This window comes from Nicotiana sylvestris, chromosome 3 (assembly GCF_000393655.2).
Source record: "Nicotiana sylvestris chromosome 3, ASM39365v2, whole genome shotgun sequence".
Taxonomy (NCBI): Eukaryota; Viridiplantae; Streptophyta; class Magnoliopsida; order Solanales; family Solanaceae; genus Nicotiana; species Nicotiana sylvestris.
In genome coordinates, this window is record NC_091059.1 from 115697886 (window position 1) to 115714108 (window position 16223).

At 37.3% G+C, this 16223-nt stretch overlaps 1 non-coding gene across 1 annotated transcript; it reads left to right on the forward strand.

Moving 5' to 3' along the window:
* Positions 1-16116: 16116 nt before the first annotated feature.
* LOC138888906 (small nucleolar RNA R71) lies at positions 16117-16223 on the forward strand. Its single transcript, XR_011406473.1, has one exon. It is a non-coding gene; the product is annotated as a small nucleolar RNA R71 (small nucleolar RNA).

Consider the following 16223-nt stretch of genomic DNA (forward strand, 5'->3'; position numbering starts at 1 on the left):
ATCGAATTACGCGTACGTATATTCGTGATATAAATTTAAAAAATACGGAATTGTGTCACGTGTACGTGTACACAATAACTTTTGATAATATATTTATTAAGCAATCATTTTTTTTTTCCGAAATTGTGTCGAATCAAGAATATTTGTTTTTCTTAAATAGTGACCCGCACATCTCGGGTTTTTATGAAATTAATTTAACGTCCTCGAAGAAACCCCTTATATTAAGTATTCATTCGAAATTGCGCGTACGCATAATTCGAATTGCTTTTATTGGTATAATCAGATTACGCGAACGTATCCCTAATCACACCAAATATTCTTAATGGTATTATGAATTTTTCCACAAATTGTTTGTTGTATCTACACATTTTATATAAAATACTGAGAAATTCATATTCAAGGGATGTCTTTAAATTCTTTTAAAAGAATTCACAATTTATTAAATATTGCCCGTTGACTATAATTTCCGAGTATTAATTATGTTCATCCCAAGACTATTCAAATTCAAAGTAAAATAAGAACATGATTAATATTATCCTTCACAAATACAACATATACATATACCAAAGGATGAATGCCATATGAAACTCACAAAAATAATTTATGAAGGGAAGAAGTATTTTTGAACAATTTTTTTTATTTTATTTTAATTAATGCAAATTCTACTTTTATTTACCATTGATATAAAGTGTTGTGATTTGTTCTTATACATATCACCTCATTCTCACACGCTTATTTATAACGATAAATGATCAAATTGATGAGAATAGAGTTATTATGCAAATTGATTCAATTCGAATTGTATTACATACAACATAGTTGTACGCTTAAACATTCATAATATTCTTAACGTCATAATGAGATACATCAATTCATCATCCCTTAATGGTTATATATATACCTGTTATCACGCCATATATGAACGTATAACTCACACCATTCAATCCATAACTAAATCAGGTATTAGAATAAACTAGCAATATGGTTTTTGACATTTTTATACTACTCTTTATTCAACTAACAACATCTGACCTTAATCCACAACCAAACAATCGAATTACACTAACCATGCATTTTCTTGATATTTCAGAATATTCTGTACCTGACTAACAATGTCATAGGACTTAACTAATAGCCAACTTCCTGCCATATTCCCTATCTTAACAATTCAATCATAACTATACTTTAATGAAAATTTAGAAAATTAACCTTATTACAACACTTATACAGTCTTCAATAAAGGACATTTAACTTACAGTCATCCTATCAACATATATTACTTATTTGATCAAGAAACAAAACTGAATTTTTAATTAAAGAGCTCAAATGAATAACAGACATTATTACAATTCAAGCTTCATTTATCTGTCATGATGAATCTCTTTCCAACATAGAATTTAAAGGATATGTACCTGAAAATGAAGGTAGAAGGAGTAAATTTCAGCAGTAGCAGCAGTAACAAAATCAAAGGAATAGCAATCTTTCCACAGGTTTGAGCAATAATAAGACCCGAAGAACCCAGATGCACAGTGACAGTACTTTTAGGAAGTTTCAGATTTTTAACTGAACAATGATATTGAACAAATCCGGACAGATTTAATGAAAAGAATAATATTTCTGATTCTGAGACTTAGAACAAAACAGACTGAAAAAAATTTCAATTTTTTAACACAGAATCAACTTCAATCCTGACTTCCGAGACAGAATTCTATTTTATGCTTCAGTTTTTCTTTCTTTCTATGAAAACTGATAAGATCTCCCTCTCAAAATCTGATTTCAATCTTTCTTCAAAATCTGTATTCAAAATCTGACCCTTTCCTTTTCAAATCAGATTTTCTCTCTCTTCTTCCTTTCTAATTTTTCTGTCTGAAAGCTCTCTTTTTTCCCTGTTTTTATTTCTTCCAAATCTGAGTCTCTCTCAACTCTCCCTCTGTCTAAAAACTCATCTAAATCAGTCCCAATTCCCTCTATCTTATACAAGTCTGTCCCCCCCTTTTTAAGTGCTGCCTGGACCCCTTTTATCTTTTTAAAAACAGAAAATTTCCATTAAAAATCTGTTTTTCCACTTTAAATCCCATTAGGCTAACTTTTCCCTGATTTTCAGCAGCCCATTACCCTTTGTTTCCCATTATCACACTAAATAATAGCCATTAACTTTCCACTTTCAGCCCACTACTATTAGCACATTACCCTACTGTTTCTATCCCAGAAATACCCTTGAAAATCCTACTGTAATTACAGTCTTTACTGCCCCAGACCAAAGACTGCCTAAATCTTAACAGGTTTATCTGAATTAAACTGTTTAGCAGCTAAGAACCAATTCCTAAATCAAAACAAACATTTTGTCTTTTCAATGATAGCTAATTGATCCCACACCCAATGTCTAATAGCTAATGGACAAAACTAAATTCAGATTGAACACTGAACTTGTATACAAACATATTAACAATACACAGCACTTAACAAAACAAAAATCTGAATTGAAAATTGAATTTAGCATAAGTGCAGGGGCATGGTCAGTATATTGACACTGCCTGAAACTTAATGCTAAGAAATCAACATCATCGTATTGAATTTTAAACAAAGCTGATTTAATTAACGAGTATTAGTCAAACTGATTATTTACAACAATTGTCAACAAACAACTGATAAACATATTATTTCAAACAACATTTTCAGAAACAGAATTCTATAATATAACTAATCGACGAACTTAATCGAGTCGATTACACACATTGTAATTAGTCACAACCAACAGAAACAATTCACATTCGGATCAAGTAGATAGGTAGGAGGCAGAATCACGAAATTAAACAAAAATATGCAACATTACCCAGGTTACTGAAACAAACATATAGAATACAAAAAGGAAATAGAAAAACATACCTCTGAATCTTTAAATTTAACCGGACTCAAACTCAACTTGGGTTTGGACTTTTTGAAATCAAACAGACCTTAGTCGAAGTATTTTCAACTGAAAATACTTCGACTAAGGTCGATTAAACCTCAATCCTTCGTTTGAATTGAAAAAAATTTCCAAGATTGGAAAATTTAGGTTTTCAGATCTTGGATTTTAAATCCGAACATTTCCGGGTAAATTCGAAGGGGACCAAATATGACACAAGGGTGAGGGTAGCCTAGAGGTCATTTGGTGTCAGTTTAGAACAGATCTGAGTTTGTTCTTGTTTGGTCCGAATCTTCAAAAGAAGATTCGAAAAGCTCGGAAACGATTCGAGCCAAACAAACTGCAGATCCATACTTAGGGTGGTTAGGGGAAGCTATGGGGTCGATTTGGGGCTGTTAGGTTTAGATCTAAGTTTGGCTCGAATCTTCAAATGAAGATTCGAGCCAAGCAGCTAACATATTTAGATAGAGGGTGTTCAGGGGGTTCTGGGTTGTTAAGGTGGTGACCGGCGGCGTTGATGCCGCCGGGTTTCAGGCGGTGGGGAATAAGGGCGGCTAGGGTTAGGGGTTTGGTTCAGGAAGATGATGAACAGGAGAGGAGGGGGGGTGTTTAGCTAGGGGGCCGGGGTAAGGATATTGGGCTTATATAGGGACGGGGTGGGTTGATGCTGACCGTTAGATCTAGTAGGATGAGTGGTCAGGATTTATTCATTTAACCAAATGGTGTCGTTTGGTTTCCTGCTGGGGTCGGGCTGAATCGGGGCACTGGGTCGGGTAATGGACATGGGTTAAAGTTCGTGGGATCTCAGCCGTTGGTTGGCTTTGATCCAACGATCCCTGATAAACCACAATCAAACGATGTCGTTTTGACTCGTTTGATTTGGACCGGATGCCTGGGTTGTTTGGATTGGGCTGTGGGGGGGGGGGTAAATTGATTTGGGCCTGGATTTTAATCCAGGTCCAATTTTTACAACTTGTATGTATTTTTATTTTCTAATTTCATTATTAATTAATAAAATCCTAATCAAAAATTATAAAAACAAAATTATCATTACAATAATATTAACTATCTTTTAATAACCATTAACGCGTAGATGAAACATTAATCACACAGTGGAATAAAAAAAATAGAACAAAAATGCATATTTTGGTGATTTTATTTAAATTATCTTTCAAATACATAATTAAATCCTATATGCATGCAACATGTATTTTATTTTAATTTTCATTTTATTATGACAAAGTAAACACTTACGGACATAACACAAATATTTAACACCACGCAAATTCAAAAATTATACAGTAAAAGAAATTCATTTTATTTTTTTGATTTATTTTGGAGTAGTTTTCGTAAGGCAAAAAATTACGTGCTCACAGTACTTATAGACTCAAAATCATTAGGCACCACACTTTACCTCTTGAATTAACTAGGACCGCTATTGATAGCCACCCAGCTCTGACTTGGCCCCGAATGCAACCAACTCTACTGAATTTTATAACATATGAATACCCTCTCGATAAAGCACCCAAAGGGATCACTTCCCTCGAAGCCTGCACCTATACAAGGCATAAATCATGAATCTTCCCTCAAGTCTGAACATGAGCCAATAAGGCTAACCATAACATGCATCCAACAATTCATTTACTCAAATTACCACTCATGGTCCTTTTCCGTAGCTGCAATAACCCACCAATAACCAGAATTCACGCAGGTAATAAACCGTGCAATCAGCTAATCAACAGCAAGCTCCCCAACTTGGCTCGAAGCCATAGATCACAACACATATACTCTATTGCTGTCGTAAAATCATGGTGAGATTAAACTCACTCCATCATAAGCTCGTGGAAACACGAATCATCTGCCAGAGAATCACCAAAACCATCCTAACAACACATCCACAACTTGACAAAGCATCACAATGCATATCAATTACATAAATCTAAATTGATACATGGACATGCGTTGCACCTATTTGAATCATAACACATAGAAAATACCCTTCAACCCTCCATTATTGGGCTATTCAATCAAGTAGGAATATATTCTTCCTTTAATATTTACGACCTTCGAGGTGGTCTCCTTGACTCAACGATTTCGTCATAATACATTTACGGAAGCGATCTCAGCTCCCAGACTTATCTAACTAGGAGACACGAAAAATATTCTTCACGCGCTCATAACTCGAGCTACTCAACAAATTACAATAAGAAACGAATCACTTAACAGTTCATCTACTATCCAGTAGGCTTCTTCGCCACTACTAAGTCGTACAAATACACCTCGCAACACTAACATACTCATCACGTGGATATCCAACCGCCATTCCGGCTAACAAGGACAATAATGAACATATGAGTTCAAAACACTTGCTCACAATATCAGCACCTCGGTGCTCAAGCCATTGGCAAAGATTTGGCCTCAAGTCCTCCTGACTGGTCTAACTTCAAACTCACAGAGATTACACCTCGCCCCTCGATCGGGGAATCAAAAGCCATCGAGACACATCTGATACTGAGCGCCCGTTGGTGCATACGATCACGCGGAAGGAATTTCAAAAGTTTCTTTTCAAGCTGAATCGAGGACGCACGATAAGAATTCAAGAATGTAAAGTTTTCCGAAAGGTTCTACAGCCTCCCGAGGATAAGTACAGACGTCTCCGTACCGATCCGCGAGACTCTACTAAACCGGCTCATGACTCGTGAGACCAAGTAACCTAGGCTCTGATACCAACTTTGTCACGACCCAAATCCCGGTCGTGATGGCACCCAACACACTACTAGGCAAGCCCGACCATTATTCAACACTTAACCCAATTTATCAAAAATAGCGGAAAAAGTATCAATTAAGCAAGATTAAAGTACTGAAGATTTTAACAAAATACACAATATAATCTCACTAGGACCCGGTGTCACGAATCTGAGCCTCTAGAATACAGAATATCATCCTAATACATGGTATATCCAAAGTCTGATAATGCGGAAATAAAGAGATAGGATAGGAGGGAGAAGATCAATGGCTGCGAACGCCGTGCAGCTACCTCGATACTCCCAGAAGCTGGATCTACTAAGCCTGAGACTGCCCTGGATCTGCACACAAGGTGCAGGGAGTAAAGTGAGTACTCTGACCCAGTGAGTAATAAAAGTAACTACAGTCCGAAGATAAAAAAATCCAGTAAATACACAAAGTAAGCTAAAATCCAAATATACAGCAACATATGGAACTGAGCAGCTAAACACCAGTATAAATACAAATACATGAATGCAATGCAATGCATATGATGGTACATTCCAGTACCCACTGCGGCGTGCAGCCCGAGCCATCCATATTTATTTATCGTCGACGGCGCTCACTGGGGGTGTGTACAGACTCCGGAGGGGCTCCTACAGCCCAAGCGCAATATCTTGGTCAGTCATTGTTACCTGACCGGTCAGCCATTGTTACCTGACCAATTTATATCATACAGTGCCATTGTTAACACTGTTCAAGTATATCATCCAGTGTCATTGTTACCACTATTTCAAGTATATCATCCAGTGTCATTGTTACCACTATTTCAAGTATATCACACAGTGTCATTGTTACCACTGTTTCAAGTATATCACACAGTGTCATTGTTACCACTGTTTCAAGTCACTTTATAATCAGTCCAGAAAATAATATAATAAGCCCCTTGGGCATTTACAAAACAGAAGTTCCCAGCCCGGAATACATTTAAAAATATCATTTAAGTTTTCAACACTTAGAATTATGGCTGAGTTTGCAAAACAGCATTTAAAACCTTGGACTGAAATTAAATGATATGCAAATCATGCTAAGCAGTAATATCAATCCTCGAAGGATTTTACAAATCGGCACAAGGCCCCAAACATGGCATCAAGCCCAGTAATATCAATGAAGTATGTGTATCAATCACCAGTATAGTATAAACATCACACGGGATGGACCAAGTCACAATCCCCAATAGTATCCGACCCCGCACTCACCATGAAATGCGTTTCATGCCTCAATATAGCGTTACGATGTGAAAGTCCGGGGTTTCAAACCCTCAGAATAGCATTTACATCTATTACTCACCTTTAACCGGCCGTAGACTAGTCCGCAATGCCCTTTCCTCTTGAATCGACCTCTTCGCGCGTCGAATCTAGTCAAAACCACAACGAATATGTTACAATAGGCTAAGGGAATATAACCCAATCGAAAAGACTCGAAAAATATCAAAAATCCCGAAATTAGCAAAACCCGAGCCCCGGGCCCACGTCTCGAAATTCAGAAATTTTTACATCAATACGACCCTTATCTCTCCACGAGTCTATACATACCAAATTCACAAAAATCGGAGTTCATTTGACCCCTCAAATCACCATTTAATTCTCTTAAGTTTCAAGCCCTAAACCACCATTTTTGTCCATAAATTACTTGAGTTTTCAGCTCTAATCCATGTATTTAACTTGGAAATAAGTAGAAACAACTCACCTTTGATGCTTGATGAAATCCCCCTTGAAATTCTCTCCAAAATAATCCAAGCCAAATGAAAGAAATGAAAGAAATAAGCCAAATCCGTGTTTAAAAGAATCTGCCCGTGCTTCGTCGAGTTGTACCTTGCACTTGTGCTATACAAGTTGTACATCCTATTAAAATTGTTCCTTGTCGGACACCTTCTGTTTAAACACCCATAACGTCTTGTATAAATATCCAAATGACAAACGGTTTGAAATATTTAGAAACTAGACTCAAAGATCTTTAATTTTATAGGTTGTACACCATATAACTCTTTATATATCCCGAGATATGAGCTTCTAAATCGGCTCCATGAAATCAGAAAATTTCTGGAGAAACTGCTCCACCAGTCATCTTTAATCAATCATAACTTTCTCTACAAATGTCCAAATTACGATTTCTTTAGCTTTCTAGAAACTAGATACGAAGTGCTTTCGTTTTTGAATCATCTCAAAATTCCTTGTAGATCAAAAGATATAGGCCTCCGAAGTACGCTTCACGATTGCCGTCCAAAGACCTTTTGCAGAAAATTGCAGCAGAAATTTCTGCAGCTTTTTCTTTTCTTTTTGGTCCGAATTTCATTTCGTTAACCTTCCGAAATCCACCTGAGGCCCTCGGGACCTTAACCAATTATATCAACATGTCCCACAATATCATTCAAACTTGTCCCAACCTTCAAAACACCCAAAATAACATCAAAACATCAAATCATCATCGAATTCAAGCCTATGAATCTCACGAACTTCCAAATTCTATTTTTGATAAAAAAACTCAACCAAACCACGTCCGAATGACCTCAAATTTTGCAGACAAGTCCAAAATGACATAACGAAGCTACAACAACTCTCGGAATTCCATTCTGACCCTCGAATCAAAATCTCACCTATCAATCGGAATTCGCCAAAATACTAACTTTGCCAATTCAAGCTTAATTCTACACAGGTCATCACAAAAATATTCCGGACACACTCCTAAGTCTCAAATCACCTAACGAAGCTATCCGAACCATAAAATTCGCATTTCGAGCTCTCTAACACATAAGTCAATATTCGGTTGACTTTTCCAACTTAAGCTTCCTTAAAAGAGACTAAGTGTCTCAAACCTTACCAAAATCATTCCGGAATGACTTCAAATTTTGCACACAAGTCACATTCGACATTACGAACTTGCCCCATCTTTTGGAACCGCATTCCGACCCCGATATCAAAATTTCCACTTCCGGTCGAATTTTCTCAAAAACCTTCAAATTTCTATATTTAGCCAAATGACTTCAAAATGACCTCCGGACATCCTAATTCACTTCCGATCGCGCTCCCAACTCCAGAATCACCATACGGATCTATTCCCAGACTCGGAATCCCAAACGGACATCTATAACACTGAAATGCCTTCCAACCCAAATTTATGAAATTCTTCTAAAGTACTAACTTTCACAATATACGCCGAAATGCTCACGGGTTACCCAAAACCAAATCCGGACATACGCCCAAGTCCGAAATCATCATACGAACATGCTGGAACTTTCAGATCCCAATTCCGAGGTCGTTTACTCAAAATTCTAATCCTAGTTCATTTCTTCAATTTTAAGCTTTCAAAATGAGAATTTCCATTTAGATTTGACTCCAAACTTCCTGAATTTTAATTCTGACCATACACACAAGTCAATATACCTGAGATGAAGCCGCTCATGGCCTCAAACTGCTGAATGACGCGCCGAAGCTCAAAGCGACCGGTCGGGTCGTTATAGAAGGCCAAGTTATAAATTCTCATTTACAAACTATATTTACAATACATTTGTGGGTTGCCTCCCACACAACGCCTGATTTAATGTCGCGGCACGACGCCATATTGCATTATACATCAATTAAATCTACTGAGGTTTTGTGACGTTGAATGTCACCACCCCAATAGTGTTTAATTCGTTGCCCATTTACCAAGAACGTGCCTATTGAATTAATGTTTCGCAATTCAACTGTTCCATGAGGAGTTACACTTACTACAACAAAAGGGCCTGCCCAACGGGACTTAAGCTTTCAAGGAAAAAGCTTTAGCCTTGAGTTGAACAAGAGAACTTCTTGACCCGGCTCAAACTCACGATGTTGGATGTGTTTGTCGTGCCACTTCTTGGTCTTTTCTTTATATAACTTGGCATTTTCATAAGCATGCAACCGAAACTCATCAAGTTCATTGAGTTGTAGCAGTCTTTTTTCTCCAGCTAAGTCCATATTCATATTTAGCTTTTTGATTGCCCAATAAGCTTTATGTTCTATCTCAACAGGCAAATGACATGCTTTTCCATAAACCAACCTGTATGGAGAAGTACCTATTGGAGTCTTGTATGCAGTTCGGTAAGCCCACAATGCATCTTCTAACTTACCGGACCAATCTTTCCTATTTGCGCTCACAGTTTTCTCCAAAATCTGTTTTACCTCCCTGTTTGACACTTCAACTTGACCACTCGTTTGAGGGTGATATGCAGTAGCAACCTTGTGTCTTACACCATATTTTGCTAGAACATTTTTCAACAATTTGTTGCAAAAGTGTGTTCCTCCATCACTTATCAACACCCTTGGAGTTCCAAAGCGTGTGAAAATGTGTTTCTTCACAAAACTTACCACTACCTTCGCATCATTAGTAGGAAGAGCAATGGCCTCAACCCACTTAGACACATAATCCACTACAACTAAAATATATCTGTGCCCATTAGAATACGGAAATGGTCCCATGAAATCTATTCCCCAGACATCAAAGAGTTCTACTGCCAAAATATTTTGTAAAGGCATCTCGTGCTTCTTCGTGATCGTTCCGGTTTTTTGGCACCGGTCACAATTTTTAACAAAAGCATGTGCATCTTTAAATAATTTTTGCCAGTAAAAACCTGATTGCAAAACCTTTTGTGCAGTTCTGTCTCCACCATGATGACCTCCATAAAGAGAAGAATGATAGTCATGCAATATTGCATTCATCTCCTCCTCAGGGACACACCTTCTTACCAATTGATCTGCGCATTGCTTGTATAGAAAAAGGCTCGTCCCACATGTAAAATCTCACATCATATAAGAACCTTCTTCTATGGTCAGCTGTGAATTCTGGTGGAGTCACCCCACTTGCAATGAAATTCACATAATCAACATACCACGGGGTTTCATCTGAAGTGATGGCTAGCAAATGTTCGTCAGGGAATGTTTCTTTGATTGATTCTCCTTCAGTGACATGGCCTCTATTTTCCAGCCTGGATAAATGATCTGCAACCTGATTCTCTGTTCCCTTTCGATCTCGAATCTCCAAATCAAATTCCTGCAAAAGAAGAACCCATCGAATTAACCTTGGCTTGGCATCTTTCTTTGCAAATAAATACCTTATAGCTGAGTGATCTGTGTAAACTATGACTTTTGTCCCCACTAGATAGGATCTAAACTTATCAAATGCCTATACTACTACGAGCAACTCTTTTTCAGTAACAGTGTAATTCATTTGAGATGGATTAAGAGTTCTACTCGCATAGTGAATGGAACAAAATATTTTCTCTTTTCGCTTCCCCAAAACAGCTCCAATGGCTATATCACTTGCATCACACATCAATTCAAATGGAAGTTTCCAATCTGGAGAAATGATAATCGGTGCAGTAACTAATCTTCGTTTCAGCTCATCAAATGCTTTCAGACAAGCATCATCAAACTTGAAAGATGTATCTTTCTCAAGAAGCCTGCACAAAGGAGATGAGATTTTTGAAAAATCCTTGATGAAACGACGGTAAAAACCCGCATGGCCTAAGAAACTGCGAATGCCTCTAACTGATGTTGGTGGAGGTAATTTTTCAATTATTTCCACCTTTGCTTTATCCACTTGCAATCCATTCTTGGACACTTTATGCCCTAAGACTATGCCTTCTCGTACCATGAAATGACATTTTTCCCAATTTAGTACCAAATTTGTTTCTTCACACCTAGCAAGGACCTTATCAAGATTCATTAAACATTCATCAAAAGAACATCCAAATACAGAAAAATCATCCATAAATACTTCCACAAATCTTTCAACCATATCAGTGAAAATAGCCATCATACACCTTTGAAAAGTCGCAGGTGCATTGCAAAGACCAAATGGCATTCTTTTAAATGCATATGTCTCATACGGACATGTAAATGTGGTCTTTTCTTGGTCTTCTGGGGCTATAACAATTTGATTATATCTCGAGTAGCCATCCAAAAAATAGTAGTATTCCTGCCCGGCTAATCTATCAAGCATTTGGTCAATAAAGGGAAGGGGGAAATGGTCTTTTCGGGTGGCATTATTCAATTTTCTATAATCTATGCACATCCTCCACCCAGTAAAAGTTCTAATGGGAATCAAATCATTATTTTCATATGTCACTATGGTCATTCCTCCTTTCTTTGGAACACATTGGACTGGACTTACCCATTTGCTATCAGATATTGGAAATACAATACCTACATCAAGCCATTTAATCACTTCTTTTCTTACCACCTCTTTCATGTTCGGATTTAGGCGGCGTTGTTGTTCTATGCTTGGCTTGTGCCCTTCCTCCATGAGAATTATATGCATACAAAAAGCTGGACTAATACCTCTTATGTCAGACATTGTCCACCCAATTGCTCTTTTATGCTCACATAGTACTCTTAACAATTTCTGCTCCTGCAATTCAGACAAGTCAGCAGAAATAATAACAGGTAACATTTCAGAACTACCCAAATAAGCATAATGAAGGTGAGAAGGTAAAGGCTTTAATTCCAATTTGGGAGCTTCTTCAACTGAGGGCTTCAGAGGAGGACCATCTGGCCTGTTTAAAGGTTCAAAGGGATTAAAACCTTTTATATATTCACATGTTGCATTCAAAGTATGTTTCATCTCCTCAACCTCATCATTAATCTCCAAACTTTCAAACAACACAATTGTTTTTTCTAAAGAATCCTGCAAATATACACTTGAGATAATAAGTTGTTCATCAATCTCCATGACAGATATCATAGACAATTCTTCATACTGCCGAGGAAGTTGAATTGCTTTATATACATTAAAAACAGCTTCCTCGTTGTCAACTCTCATGATCATTTTTCCTTCTCTTACTTTAATTATAGCATCACCTGTAGCCAAGAGAGGTCTTCCCAATATAATAGGAACTTTTTCATCGGCCTGAAAATCCAAGATAATGAAATCAGTCGGGAAAATAAATTTCTCAATTTTCAGTAGCACATCTTCTATCACCCCTTCCGGGTAAACTATGGACCTGTCTGCTAGTTGCAACATCATAGTGGTGGGTTTTGGAGCCCCCAAACCCAATTGTTTGTACAAAGACAATGTCATCAAATTTATGCTTGCTCCCAAATCACAAAGTGCATGGCCTACATCAACATTGCCTATTCTCACAGGGATAGTAAAGCTGCCAGGGTCCTTAAGCTTTTGAGGAAGCTTATTTTGGACCCTTGAAGTGCACTCTTCAGTAAGTGCAACTGTTTCAAATTCAGTCAGTCTCCTCTTGTTAGCCACAATGTCTTTTATGTATTTGGCATATTTTGGAATATCACGAATCGCATCTACCAACGGAATATTCAATTGAATCTGACTCAACATAGAGAGAAATTTGTTGAACATGCGATCGTCATTCTTTTTCTGCAATCTTTGTGGAGAAGGTGGTGGTGGCCTTGGAACATTCACATGTGCTGAAATTGTATCATCTTTCCTTACTTCCTGTGTTGCTTTGGGAATCAATTCACTCAGGTACAGGCTTGTCTTTTCTCTTCTTTGGAACTTCTTCTAATTCCCTTCCAGTTCTAAGTGTAATTGCACTAACTTGCGGATTTTTCTCTGTATCACTTGGAAGAGCACCTGCAGGCATAGTATTTTGATTTGCAGCTAGTTGTCCCAATTGTCTTTCAAGATTTCTAAAGTCCTTTCTGAGTTGCTGATTGTCTTGCAACAATTTTTTCAACAAATCATTTGTACTTTCTTCTGCTTACTGTGGCGGCCTTTGAGGTTAATTAAAATTTCCTTGGGGTCTAAATTGATTTTGATTGGGTTGATTCCCACCCCAAGAGAAATTAGGATGATTCCTCCAATTTGGGTTGTAAGTGTTCCCATATTGGGCTTGTTGATTCATCAGACCTCTGTTTTGTTGCCCAACATAGTAAATAGATTCAGGATTCACGGGGCACATGTCACTCGTGTGATTTTCACCACACATTTCACAACAAACTGACATTTGTTGAACCTGCTGCATTGGTTGTGATGGTCCCACTGCCATTCTGGTCATTTGATTTGCCAATTTTGCTAAATCTGCTCTCATGGCGGAAATGTCATCTAGTTCAAGTAACCCTGCTTTCTGTTTCATTACTCTCCTTGGTTCTCCTTCACCTTGCCAATTATGATCATTAGCAGTAAAGTTATTCAGCAGAAGTCGTATTTCACTATATGGTTTTGCCATGCAACTACCTCCACAAGCTGAATCAAGATTCATTTTGGAAGTTTCGTCTAATCCATCAACAAAAGTATGGCCCAATACTTCATCAGTTTGACAATGATGAGGACAATCCCGAAGTAGTTTCTTGTATCTTTCTCAAGCTTGGCGAAGAGTTTCACCATCCCGTTGTTGAAACCCAAGAATCTGACTCCGCAAAAACTCCGTCTTTTTGGTGGGGAAAAACTTGATTAGGAATTTCTTTGCTAAGTCATCCAAATTGTGGATTGAATTAGCTGTCTCTTTTTGCAACCATTATCTAGCATCCCCCAATAATGAAAAGGGAAATAAGTTCAGCCTGACATAATCCTTGGAAACATTTGGATAATTGTAAGTATCCATTATTTCCAAAAAATTTTGAATGTGCCTTTGTGGGTCTTCATGAGATAGACCAATCAGCTGCACCATGTACTGTTTAAGCTCAAAATGACCGGTGATTTCAGGCTTCACAATGGCCTGAGTCATATTAGCAAGGTTTGGCCTTGCTGCTTCTATCACCGTACGTTCTTGATTACCTGCCATCACTGTTGGCTGTGGTTGCACTTGAATGTCCAACTCTCTTTCTGTTCTGTTTCTAGCTTCCCACTCCTTCCTTGTTCTATGAATTATTCGTTCAATTTCAGGATCAAAAGGGAAGAGGTTGTTTGTGCTTCTACTCCCCGCATTCAAGAGAAGAGCCTGCGCAACACAAACAAAGTAGATGGAAAATTTAGGTTAACTTGTAAAGATAATAATAAAAGTCTAACCCAGAAGAATAGTTAATGTCTAATTCCCCGGCAACGGCGCCAAAAACTTGTTGCGACCAAAACACTCACGCAAGTGTACGCGATCGACAAGTAATATAGTAGTAAGTAAAGTATCGTTCCCACGAGGAATTGTGATCAACTTATCGACTGATGTAGACTCAAACAATTATCAATTTATGCTATATTGTCACAAAATATATAAAGAACCAATTTACAATTTACTTAGTAATTAAACAATAATTCAATACAAAATTACTACACCAATTACACAATATTTTGATAACAATTTGGGTAAAGATATTCCAGGGTCATGGACTTGCTAGAGATCATGCTACTATTTTAGCTTAAGATTGATTTATTGAATTATCCGGGTTATTGAATTATAGGGTTAATAATATTCATAAGAATCTTTCGAGTTCTTATGCATCTATTCAAGTTAAACTAATACATATATGTCTATGGTATTAATATTAGCAAGAATGCATTTACAACTCCTATTTTCAACCAAACAAGGCAATTAAGTATATGTCTATCTTAATTACAAATTCTTCACCCGATGCCCGAGATTCAAAACTTGTTCTATTTGATTCTATATGCAACCAAGAATTTTCTTTGTCAAGTTTAATTCAAGATTCGTAAATAATATTTCACTGTTAGCTACGCAGTAAAATAATTAAAAGCAGAATCAAATAAACAACCCATAACGATAGATTCAAGATCTTCAATCTAAGCTTCAAACAACAAGATCATCTAACACCCATGACCCAAGAATACTAGAGTTTTTAGCTACTCATAATCATACAAAAATCAACAATTAAAGTCTTAAACATAATATAAACAAACAAATAGAAGAAAATTTAGAAGAACTCTTTGAATCCTTGCTCCAAGATATTGTTCTTCTTCTCCTTTCTTAGCTCCAAGATGAAGCTCCTCCTTCTTCTATGGTTTTTTTCTCCCTCAAAATCTGATCTCTTCTCAATAATGGAGCTTTACTTTATGTAAGTTGAGTGGATCCCCTCAGATTTCCCATTTTGCCCCTAAATAATTGATTTCCCGGACTGGACTAGCGCGGGAGCGCATGACCCGCGCTAGTGGGGTTTCTTTCTGTCCAAATCACTGAACTAGCACGGGAGCGCATGACCAGTGCATGACCCGCACTAGTGGGGTTTTCTTTTGTTCAGATGTTGCTGCTCAGCTTTTCGTCATTTGACTCCATTTTTCACTTGATTACCATTATAAATCCTTATTTGTTTATTGAACTCCTGTGAGACATTAAAGTCATGATTAGAGCCATTTTTTACATTATTTGAACATTTATAATAGTAAACCATCCTTAAGTTGCGCTAAAACATAGGCTATATTAAACAATTTAGCCTATTATCACCTTCTCTCCATGTTTTGCTCAAAAATGCTCCACCAGCTGAATCATCAACAATGTTCTTCATGTATCTGACAATCCCTTGTAAAATCGCTATCCCAACATCAGATCTGGAATACCATGGTGCGGACATATAACCAGCATTCCTTTGAAACGTTCCCATGTTTCATGTAGTGTCTCCATTGGTCTCTGTTTAAAACTCAAAATTTCATCAATTTGTTG